Raw genomic sequence first — 12,500 nt, forward strand, 5'->3', positions numbered from 1 at the left:
TTCATCCCTAACTCACACACACACACACACACACACACACACACACACACACACACACACACACACACACACACACACACACAATTACCACCATTACATTCTCCATTACCTTGCTATACCTCATTATACCCTTCTACACCCGGCTATACACTCACACTACACCTTCCTATATTCACCTACACCCACTTAATCACCACAATGCCATCCTACACTCTTCTACCCCCACCTACACCCAGCCTACACCGCACTAATACCACCTACTTCCATATAACACCCACCTACACCCACTTTCATCCTCCTACACCCACCCACACTAACCTAAACCCAAATATACTCCTCTGCATCCTCCTACACCCACTTACACCCACTGGTACACCTACACAATTGAGTATCATCCCTACTACTCTACTCACATCCTCTTTCAACTGGGATCTTATTCATTCTCCCCTATCTTGCCTCGTAAAATCTCTCTCTCTCTCTCTCTCTCTTCTCTCTCTCTCATATGGTCATCCCTATAATTTACCTATCCTTCCCACTTTTCCATCAACTATCCCTCCATCCATCCACCCATCCATGCAATCAATCACGTAGCCATCCAATCATCTATCCGACCATCTATCCAACCATTCAACCATCCAGCCATCCAACCAATCAACCATCCATCCAACGATCCATCAAAGAACCAGCCGACTAACCATTCACCCAACCATCCTTCCCAACAACCATCCAACCAAACTTCAACTATCTATCCACCCATCCAACCAGCCATCCTTCCCAATCATCCAACGATTCATCCAACCATCCACCTAAGGATCCTCTCTATCATCAAACCCTCCCTCCAACCGTCCTACCATCCAATCAACCATCCCTCCATCCACCCAACCATCCAACCATCCATCCCTCCATCCACCCAACCATCCAATCATCCATCCCTCCATCCACCCAACCATCCATCCACCCAACCATCCATCCCTCCATCCACCCAACCATCCAATCATCCATCCCTCCATCCACCCAACCATCCAATCATCCATCCCTCCATCCACCCAACCATCCAATCATCCATCCCTCCATCCACCCAACCATCCAATCAACCATCCCTCCATCCACCCATCACCTCCACAATCATCCCTTCTAACACGAAGATGAAGCATACAATGGTGTTTTTGTACGACCGGATGTTACGTCATCACTCAACCATACATACATACATACATACATACACGCACGTACTCACTTACAAGCCTACACAAACACATACTTACATACACACATACATACATAGGCCTACGCGCCAACGCTCACACTCTTAAACCTAAGCACGCACGCACAGTCCTAAAACTAAACACAGACACAGACACACACACACACACACACACACACACACACACCACACAGGCCTACACTTCCTAATTTACACACACACACACACACACACACACACACACACACACACACACACACACACACATACACACAAAAACACGCACGCAGGCACGGACGCACAGACAGACAGACAGACAGACAGACAGACAGACAGACACACACACACACACACACACACACACACACACACACACACACTTAAACCTAAGCCCCAAATTAGGTGCACTCACGCAATACCAGTGAAGTAGGTTACGTGGCAATTGAATAAAATGAGAGAGAGAGAGAGAGAGAGAGAGAGAGAGAGAGAGAGAGAGAGAAACACTCAGTACTTTAGCCTAATAAACTGTTAATGTAATACTGAAGAAAATCGTCTGTCGGTAATAATAAAAAAATCGTCCTCGGGCTAAAGGGTAGATGACCAGCCTAAACCCCCTGGTGGCATGTCAGTCGTGAACTCGGTGAACTGCAGGCTGAAGCTGTCCCTATCCTGCAGTCCACCATCCTTTGGGGGGACAGGGAGGGATGGGAGGGACGTTTTGTATAATCGGACGGTGGAGCTGCCCGGCTCTATCAGTGCCACCACGGGAAGGCGTCTCTCCCTGGCACACACAGGGGAGTTCCACCCACTACATCACCGACCCCTTCATTACGATGATCTGATACTCTATACTCCTTTCGCTCTAACCTGGTCTAAAATTACCATCACTCTATCATGAATGCCGAGTTGTGACAATAAACGATCACTAGAACATGATGCTGGTCACGAAGAAGTGCTATGGAAAGTAAGCGGATGTCTTATTTTGCCACTGAACTAGTAAAGTGAAATAAACTACAAAGGAATAAAAATCCAAGCTAAATTAACGTGATAAGTCTGTCGTTAATTCTCGTTATCTCCAGACGATTTTTTTCAATTTCGATATGATGCCTGGCAGAGAAAGGATTAATAAGGGCTGTGTTTAACCCCTCCAGTTCAAGACTTCTCCCCAGCTCAATAAAATCCACTGGCAGTAGTATCTGAAATGTAAACCCAGTGGACTGCAGGCTTAAATTGCTACCTTCCAGTCCAGCATCTTCCTTTTGGGGGATATTTGTCTAACCAGGCAGTGGAGCCGCCTGGTTATATCAGTGCCACCACATGAAGGCGTCCCTCTCTAGCGCCAGGAGAAAGAGAAGAATATAAATAAATATGTACGGTAAATAATTAAAAAGAGAAATACGTCATACAGTAAGAGGTTAGCCAGAAAAGTGACGCCAGAAAACACACGAAATAGGATACCACAAAAAACGGGTCTCTTAAAGTCGAAAGGAAACCACAGCCATAAAACCTCTGCCTACGTGGGGGTTGCTCTCTGATGGAAAAAACAAACAAATCATCGCGAGGTACCCAGAATAAATTACGAAAGTTCTATATAACGGTGAATAGGGCTGGAGAAATTGTGTGTGTGTGTGTGTGTGTGTGTGTGTGTGTGTGTGTGTGTGTGTGTGTGTGTGTGTGTGTGTGTGTGTGTGTGTGTGTGTGTGTGTGTAGGGCTTCTTTCTAGTGAGCAAAATCGCCAGGAGGTAAACAGAAATAAAATGCCTTAAGAATCATGGCACGTGAAGCATTAAAAGCGACACTTTAAACTAACTGACAAGGGTAAAGGAAGAGATTTTATAAAGGACTGTGGTGAACGTGGAAATTAATGGATGATGCGTTTAAACCAGTGAGAGAGAGAGAGAGAGAGAGAGTACTGAAGAAAGTCTAATGGTTTTGTCTAGCCAACTCTCTCCCTCCACCCTCCTCTCTCTCTCTCTCTCTCTGACAGGAAAAACCCATTGCGTAATAAACAGATCCTACCAAGACACACTCCTTGACCCACAAAAGCATAACAACACATCCGAAGGAAATACTGCAAGAGAGTTACTGCACACGTTGACGTGGTTCCGACACACACACACACACACACACACACACACACACACACGAGTCATTTTACTTCACTGGAATACTTGATACACTGCACTTCCAAATATAGAGAGGCACGGGTGAAAGCGTCGTTAGTCATATAAGGGATAATTGTGCATGTGTATGTATGACGCTGGTTGGTGGGTGCATGTGAAGCGAATGTATAAATATGTATACAAAAAAATCGAAAATGATCAAGCTTGTGAGGTGCAGGCAGGGTTCCCGGGGCTTGAATGACGTGTGGATGAGGGTGCGGCCCATTTCAGTTGGTATGATGGTGTTAGTTTTCCTAGCCTCACACTTTCTCACCCCTTGTCCTCGATCGTACCCCATCCCATCTTATAAGAGAGAGAGAGAGAGAGAGAGAGAGAGAGAGAGAGAGAGAGAGAAGGTTAGGATGATGATGCTGATGGGCCGATACACATATTTCAAAAGGTCCAAAGATGCCTGTCAGTTCTACCTATGACACACAGACTCAACACACTCAAGCACTGCCATAACACTACTTCGACTTCTAAATACACCACCCTTCCTACAGACGCCCCTTCCCCAAGTCTAGCCACATAGCACATCGTTTCATCCACGCCACGCTACACACTCGCCAGTGATACGATCGGGTTTGCACGTAACATGGAAATGAGAACACAACAGCGTGATATTGGTGTGTTTGCATGCAGGTTACCACAGAATATATTGAGGGTTTTCTGATTATACAGGTGATGTTGGTGAGATTGGTATACCCTCGCTGTAACTCTTCACAGTGACCCAAAAATATGATAACAACAGCAACAACAATAATAATAATAATAATAACAATAACAATAATAATAATAATAATAATAATAATAATGTGGAGTCTGGTATGACACTGATCCCGTTCGTTCTTCCCTCCTGCCTGTAAACACGTACCCCAGCACACCACCATCCTCAAACACACAGCAGTTATCTTTGAAACCGTAGACAGCCATGACATAATTATATCAGTGGCCTACATTTACTGCACACTGATGGTAAAAAGCCACAGAATCATATCAATAACTAGAAGACTATGCTACCCTTGTCTTATTCTAGCCCTTACAGGATTTTCATTCACTCAAGAGACCTACTGCGTTTATCCTCTTGCAATCCACATCTAGTTAACTCTTATTTCTGACTAGCCAGCCCAGAGACAGATCTGGTTAGTGTGGTGTGGGCAATAACTTAGGCGGAGGGTTTGAGGCTGGGGTGGGCGTTGGGCACCTAAATATTTATGACACACGCACTGTTCACTTCTCAGGATAATTATAAACCAGTCGACATGGAATTAAACTAGGACGGGCTTATGTTCTCTCTCTCTCTCTCTCTCTCTCTCTCTCTCTCTCTCTTATTATGCTCTGCTTAATCTCTTTACCACTTACTCTGTTTACACATACGAGTACATAGTTTTCCTAATGTTTCCCTCTCGTTTATCTTCTCCCTCCTTCACTGACTCCCTTCCCTCCTTTCATTCTTTCACTCCTTGCCTTCTCTGCTTCCCTCTCTCCTTTCCTTCATTCTCACTTTCATTCTTCCCTTCCCATCCCTCTTTTCTCCCCTTCTATGCTGTCCCTCCTTACCTTCCTTCCCTTTCCCTCCCTCTCACATCATTCATTTACCCTTCCTTCCCTTCACTCCTCCTCCTCTCTTACTTATCCACTTTCCTTCCCGCCCTTTCGTCCTTCCCATACTCTCCCTCCCTACATTCCTTCTTTCCTTCCTCCCACCTTCTCATTTCCCTCCCATTTTCTCCCCCCCCCTCCCTCCTCCATCTTCTCCTCTTCCTTCCATTACAAACATCACAGTATAACAGAACTTTTAAGATCATCAATGCCTATGTAGCTTATTTTTATATATTCATTTATTTATTGCTCTTCCAGGTTTTTCCTAGAATACATTCAGGTCCCCAACTGTACTGCTGCGTGAATAGGTGGACAACAAACTCAGTCCCCGGGTTCGATCGGCCTGGGAAATGATCTCACGTTCTTCAAGTTGTAAGGTGGATGTGATGACCACTGCACACTTGACCCCTCATTAAAAATACGAACAGCACGCGAGACTAAATGGCAGATGCAGCCTAGAACCAAAGCTCTTGTTTAGAACTGGCCTAGAACCAGAACCTAACCGACATGAAACCTGTGGCACATACACCAAGTTCGTGCAGGCAAAATTACCCAATGCACTAGGATACCTGATACCGCATCCCTGGTTTGGGGGGCACATAATCCTAAACAGATGATTTCCTATGATAGACAGACGGACAATTTATTTTTCTGCATTCAAATTTTCCCTCGATGTGTCAAAAGAAGTCGCCTATTGAGTAGCATATGAGGAGGGACAGGGATGTGGTCAAGATTAATTTGTGCATAAGGAACACTGTACATGCATGAACTTGCCGCATGTGACCCTCTGCATAAGGTACTCTGTTTCGAACTCCTGTACTTAGGTATGAGGAACTTTGTGCATACGGTAGGCCATGTAACACAGGAAACTAAACGGCCAAGCTAAACGGCATCAAACAAGGGAAACGGCATCAAACAAGGAGTAAAAAGCGACGAAGCAGACATTATGCGAGACAGAACCAGACGCTAAACGACAGAACCAGAGCGACAACAAAACCAGTGTGACGACATTCCAATCCTAATGATACGAAAGGGCTTCCTCTGTAGCGCCCTTTCTGCCCTGAGAGAGAGAGAGAGAGAGAGAGAGAGAGAGAGAGAGAGAGAGAGAGCGAGCACAGGTTTTACGGTTCTTACCAGGGGTTTTTCCCATTTCCATATTTAGATACTTGTACTTGCTGATAAAAATGAGTTACAATGATGATGATGATGACGATGATGATGATAATGATGATGATGCCAGCCAGAGATGGAGAGACAGGATGATGACAAATGTGGATAAGGTTAATATGATGATGATGATGATGATGATGATGACGATAACTACCACTACCACCACCACTACCACCAGCTTTTACAACCCAATCATGTGAGTCGTTACAATCACCATTATTACCACACCCAGTCCCATAAATTCACCCTGACTCGTTCACTCCACCCTACCACATCCCACCACACCACAGCCTCACCACCACTCCGGTTTACCCTATCACATTCACCACCACACGCCACCACAACCACAGCTCATGTTAACATTTACTCGCACTACCACATCACACATCAACACACACCATCACCACAACAAACCACACCACCACCAACCCCTGCACTCGCTACAGCACCACACACCATCATCACAAACCACACCACACCTCACCACTCTATCTTACTACCATTGCTAACATTCTCTAACACACACACACACACACACACACACACACACACACACACACACACACACACACGTCTATTACCACCATCAACCCATCCACTCAACTCTTACGTCACAATTATTCTCATTACATCGCCACCACCAACCTATCCCACTCTCCCCACACTTCACTCACCACCCATTCACCACCACACCACTCATTCACCAGCCACACTCTACACACCCCCTCTGTCTCGCCGGCTGGCTTGAAGACGTGAGTGTGTGTGTGTAGTAAGGCTTCGGTGGCCATGTAGGGAGTTGGCAAGGTCACACGAGCCTGGAGGTGCTCTGTGCTTCCACCCCAGGCCTCTTCTTTGGTTTTTCATGGGATTTTGTTGTTTACGGACGGAATTTTAAGACTGCCAACCAATTCAGCCCCAGGACGTAAATTTAAATCTCTAGGACCGGCCCTGTCCATCTGTCTCTCACTAATGATTTTCGGAGCCACCTGGGATAGCAATAATAAAGGCAAAATACACATTAGTGAAGGAATGACGGGCTATTTCTAAAGCAAAGGCGGTAAGGATATGGCGAGGGAATGAATAGGTGTGAGAGGGTTGTTAAGGGATGATGCTAACCCTCTCAATCCCACGACGTGTTTTGCGTCTTATACTGGCTACTTCCTGGTATTTTTATTCATCTTAGGAATGGCCTCTCGTACTGAAGGGGTTAATGAATGATGTATCTACTCCCACTAGCAAAAAAAAAAAAAAAAGGCTGGATATAAGCGCCTGGAGATACATTGAAAGGGTTAGGCCTATGGAGAGAGAGAGAGAGAGAGAGAGAGAGAGAGAGAATTACCTAACCTGTTGCTGCTTTAGGGCGTCGCCAGAGTAAGTGGGAGAGAGTGAGGGAGGAAAGGAGAGAGGGAGGGAAGAAAGGAGAGGGAAGGGGGGAAAGAGGAAATACCATGGAGGGAGGAGGGGAGATGTAATGCGGGAAGGAGGTGAAGAAGAGAGAGGAGAGGAGAGGAGAGGAGAGGAGAGGAGAGGAGAGGAGAGAGGAGAGGAGAGGAGGAGAGAGAGGACAGGATGAGGTGTGGAGAAGAGGAGAGAGGGTAGTAAAAAGAAAGGGAGAGGAATGAAAGGGAGGTAGATAGGAGAAAGAAATGGGTGAGGGAGAAAAGGGAGACGAAAGAAGGGGAGAAAGGGAGGGGAGAGGAAAGAAGGAGAGGAAGGGTTGAAGGGAAGAAGAGATGGAGGGAGAAGGAGAAATAGAAGGGGGAGACAAAAGGAGGGAGGCAGGGGGAAGGAAGGGATATGGGAAGGGGGGAGAGAGTTATGTGAAGAGGGGAGGGGGTGAGGTAGGTGAGCTAGAGAGAGAGAGAGAGAGAGGAACTGGGGAGGATGAATGAAAAACGATGAAGGGAAAAGACGAGAAAAGGAAAACAAAGTAATTAAAGAACTAAAGACAGACAGAGACAGACAGATTGATAGACAGACAGACAGATGGATAGACTGACAAAGGTTGAGAGGGAGAGAACGGGAGGGAGGGAGGAATGCCGGGGAGAAAGGTAGGAAAGAAAAAAAAAAATAATGACCTTACCCTTCCTTAGAGGTCATGGGAAGGAAGGTTGTGGCTAGGAGAGAGAGAGAGAGAGAGAGAGAGAGAGAGAGAGAGAGAGAGAAATTAGTCTCCCATACCACCTACAACACAATCTTAGGTGCTCACAGGCGCCTCAGAACTAATACAAGGATCACAGGGAGAGAGGAGGGATTGGGCGTGTCAGGGCTGGCGATAAGATAACATGGATCTTGTTAATGAAGAGTAATAGGCCTGTTAGGATACTCTGGCAGTGTTAAGTTGTGGTATTATTGTGACTGGTGCTACGTGGTTGGGATGCCCTGTCATATTCGAGAAGGAGGAGGAGGAGAAGGGGCGGAATGGTAGTACAGTAGTAGAGGTAGCTGTGCGAATACTACTACTAATAATAATAATAACAACCTTAGCAATGAAACCACAATGAGATATAAGCCAGTACTAAAATTTTCCTCACCGTCCACCATCCTCACCATCGGACGAAGGGGAAAGAAAACGAGGCCTCCTAATCACCGCCCGGGAAGAGCTTAACCTTTACATTTCCCCCACGTCGTCATTTTTATCGCCAGACGCTTTCCAATCACTAACCACTTTGAGGAGAGTTAGAGCTATCTTTTTTTCTCTCTTCCTTGCTGTAATTCTTTCCCCTCATTATTAGTTTCTTAGTCTCTGTTTACAGGTTTGTGTCAGTGTTGCTTCTTTGATCTTGTGTCACTTTATCTCAATTCATTTTTACATCTCCGCATTCTGATTCTCTCTCTCTCTCTCTCTCTGTTTTTCTTTCATTTTTCCCTTTAATACCGTACCTTTTCTCTTTCTCTCCGCCGTTTGACTACTTTCCATGTCTGTTTTCATGTTTTTGCCACTGCATGGAGAGAGAGAGAGAGAGAGAGAGAGAGAGAGAGAGAGAGAGAGAGAGAGAGAGAGAGAGAGTTATATAAGTGAGCCGGTGCCGAGATAGTGGTAAGTAGCCGAAACGTCCACAAGTAGCCGGGATAGGAAAATGGGGGGAGAGTGGGAGATAGAAGGGTAGAGGAAGAGGAGGTGGAAGGGAGGGGAAGAGGAGGAGGGAGGAGGAGGAGGCACAGGGAAGAAGAGGAGGAGGAGGAGGAGGGACACGGAAGAGGAGGAGGATGGAGGAGGAGGCAGGAAGTGAAGGACGGAATGAGAGAGGGAGGGAGGGAAGGTGGGGAGGTATAACTGAAGACAGGAAAGAAGGAAGAATGGATGAAAAGCGATGGAATAAAAGAAAGTAAGGATATAGAAACTAAGATAAAAAAGAGGAAAGCAAATAAATAAAGAAGAAAAAGGCAGAGGGAGGAAAGATGATAAGAAGAGGTGAAGGAAGATGACAAGAAGGTGTAAGAAAGGAGAATAGGAAGGAGGGAGGGAGGGAGGAAGATGGGAAGAGAAGGAGGGGAGTATGTGGTTGTGAGGAAGACATTAAGAAGGGGAGAGGGTTGAAAAATGGGGTAAATGCGAATGGAGGGGAGGGGAAGGATGAGAGGGAAGGAGGGAGGGGGGGGAAGGGGAAGGGGGCTCAGGGAACAGTGAATAGAGGTAGGAATGAGTTGAATAGGGAAGCGGGTGGAATCAGGATGTGTGTGTGTGTGTGTGTGTGTGTGTGTGTGTGTGTGTGTGTGTGTGTGTGTGTGTGAGAGAGAGAGAGAGAGAGAGAGGAGTGAAAGAAGAGAATGAAGGGGAGAGCAGGAGAAAGAAGAGACAGGAAATGATTAAAGAAAGAAGTGAAGCGAGAAAAAAAAAAAAGGAATGTGGAAGAAAATTAGTTTATGCTTTGACACGGGGAGAGAGAGAGAGAGAGAGAGAGAGAGAGAATTACCTACCCTGTCAAACTACATGTCCCTATCGACTGTTGTGCCACTAAGAGAAAGAATACTAAAGATTAAGGAATTTAACTTGAAAACTTGCAAGAGCACCACATATTTTTAAACAGCTTACAGCCATCACTACTATTATTAACTCTCTACTTCTATACCTATAATCACCATCAACATCATCATCATCATCATCATCACCACTCCTTTCTAATATCTGTAACCAAGCAATCATTATCATCATCTATATCACTATCACTCTCCTTTCTATTTCGGTAACTAGGCAATCATAATCATCATCATCATCATTATCCACACTTTTTTTTGTCCCCCTATCGGTCACCATCACTACATGAGAGCAGTTACATTCATCCCTTCATTTGTTCTACTGGTTCAGCTTCACTCACCCACACTACTCGGAATGATGCAAGACAATTATTTATCTATATCTATAAACAGAAGCCTTAATTCCGTAAACGTTGGCCCCAAACAAATCGCCTCCATATAGCTCTGATCCCTGCCATTTCGCTGACCACATCCCGTTACATCCACCATCTTACTCTAACGATTCTCAAAAATTTACAACCTCGACTCCAATGTCTGTTACAGTAACTGAAAACTTTAATATAATATAAATATCTGCAGACTCACCGCTAAATTGATATTACGTGGCACCGTCAAAATATAACTGAGGCAATATTACAACACTGATTTATAATACTCTCTATATTAAAAAAAAAAATGAAGAACGCTAAAGGGGTGCATGGCAGAAAAATAAGAAGGAAAGGAAGGAGAAGCAGAGCGCGAACGAGACGGACAGGGAGAGAATGCAGTCGCCATGATACAGGTGCGAGATCTCTGGCGGAAAAATATACGGCGTTACGTAATACATCCATTCCTAGACAGTGTGCAGATAAGCAGCAGATATAGAGAGGTAAAACAAACACATGGATAAAACTGATACCTTTTTAGATATGTATAAGGATTAGATGCAAAATAATTAGAAAAACATATAAAACAAATTAGACTTAAATGAAACGCCACAGAAAACAGAGGCATATGTGCAAAGAAAATGGAGATGGAGTGGTTAATGGAAGAAATGTGGACGATGCTAAAAAGCCATACAGAGCAGAGGTAAATGTGCAAAGAAAATGGAGGTGGGGTAGCTAATGGAAGAAGAGTGGATGGTGCTATGAAGAATGATACAAAACAGGTCTGGGGTGGAGGCGGCAAGATGACGCGAGGGCTTGTTAGCGCGTGCATTAGCATTGTATACGGATGTGAGACTTAATTATGGCGTGAGTGTGGGGAGTCATGAATAATTAGCAGTGATGGTGTGTGTGTGTGTGTGTGTGTGTGTGTGTGTGTGTGTGTGTGTGTGTGTGTGTGTGTGTGTGTGTGTGATCAGAAATATAATGATACGTGAAAGACGGATCTGATGATGATAAGGAGGAGGAGGAGGAGAAGGAGGAGGATTGAATTGACTGATTGATTGATTAATTGACTGGCTGATTAAACAGGTAACTCAGGTAAGGCAGACATGGATCGTGGTGTTAACATTTCTCCATCAACATTTCCCGGTGGAATTTTATCATCACTTCCTCAGAATTCCTAGAGGCAGCGGATATCCTCGCTAGATTATTTTACTATATATAAAAAAATAGATCAAACACCTGTACCTGGTAATGCTAATATATGTAACTGTCGATAGATAATAATAATAAGAGAGAGAGAGAGAGAGAGAGAGAGAGAGAGAGAGAGAGAGAGAGAGAGAGACTGTTTAAGAACAAAGAGGGAAGGAAGGAAAAGAAAGAAAAGAGGAAAGAATGGAAGAAAAACAGGAAGAAGCTAGGGAAGAGAAGGAAGAAGAGGAAGGAAGGAAGGAAGGAAGGAAAGAAAAAAAGGGCGGAAGGAGGGGAGGGAGGAAATGAGATGGCAAGGAGGGAAGAAAGGAAGTAAGGAAGGATGGAGTGTGGACGGACAAGGAGGGAGGAAGAGAGAGAAGATAGGAGAAGGAGGAATGGAGAGAGAGAGAGAGAGAGAGAGAGAGAGAGAGAGAGAGAGATTGTATATACGAGACCAGTCGCTTGGCATCAAGTATCAATATTACTTAGCCCACATACTGACTCAGCCTCTCTCTCTCTCTCTCTCTCTCTCTAACATTAACTGAACATGTGGCCTCTCAAGCACTAACCCTACTTACAACTCTCTCTCCCTCTCTCGCTCTCTCTCTCATCCTAATTCCTATGACTTCTCACTTTCTCTAATCTCACTTCTCGCCTACGCCTCGAGTCGCAAGACATACGAAGGCAATGGGAGCAGACCAATAACACCACAACATCTAACTTCACAGGGTATACTCCCATGGCCTCTCCCCACCCCCTCACCCAAATTCCAGCCCATCCCACCCATTTTTCCGTCCCCCACGCCCATTTCTTTACCCCCCTCCT

General features: G+C 45.1%; 1 protein-coding gene across 3 annotated transcripts in view; it reads right to left on the reverse strand.

The window, feature by feature from the left end:
- LOC145403034 (hemocyte protein-glutamine gamma-glutamyltransferase-like) overlaps positions 1 to 12,500 on the reverse strand; it is a 47,653-nt gene that overhangs the window by 34,486 nt on the left and 667 nt on the right. The window lies entirely within an intron of this gene.

Source organism: Coenobita brevimanus, chromosome 60 (genome assembly GCF_032717465.1).
Source record: "Coenobita brevimanus isolate Jiangsu-jjx chromosome 60, ASM3271746v2, whole genome shotgun sequence".
Taxonomy (NCBI): domain Eukaryota; kingdom Metazoa; phylum Arthropoda; class Malacostraca; order Decapoda; family Coenobitidae; genus Coenobita; species Coenobita brevimanus.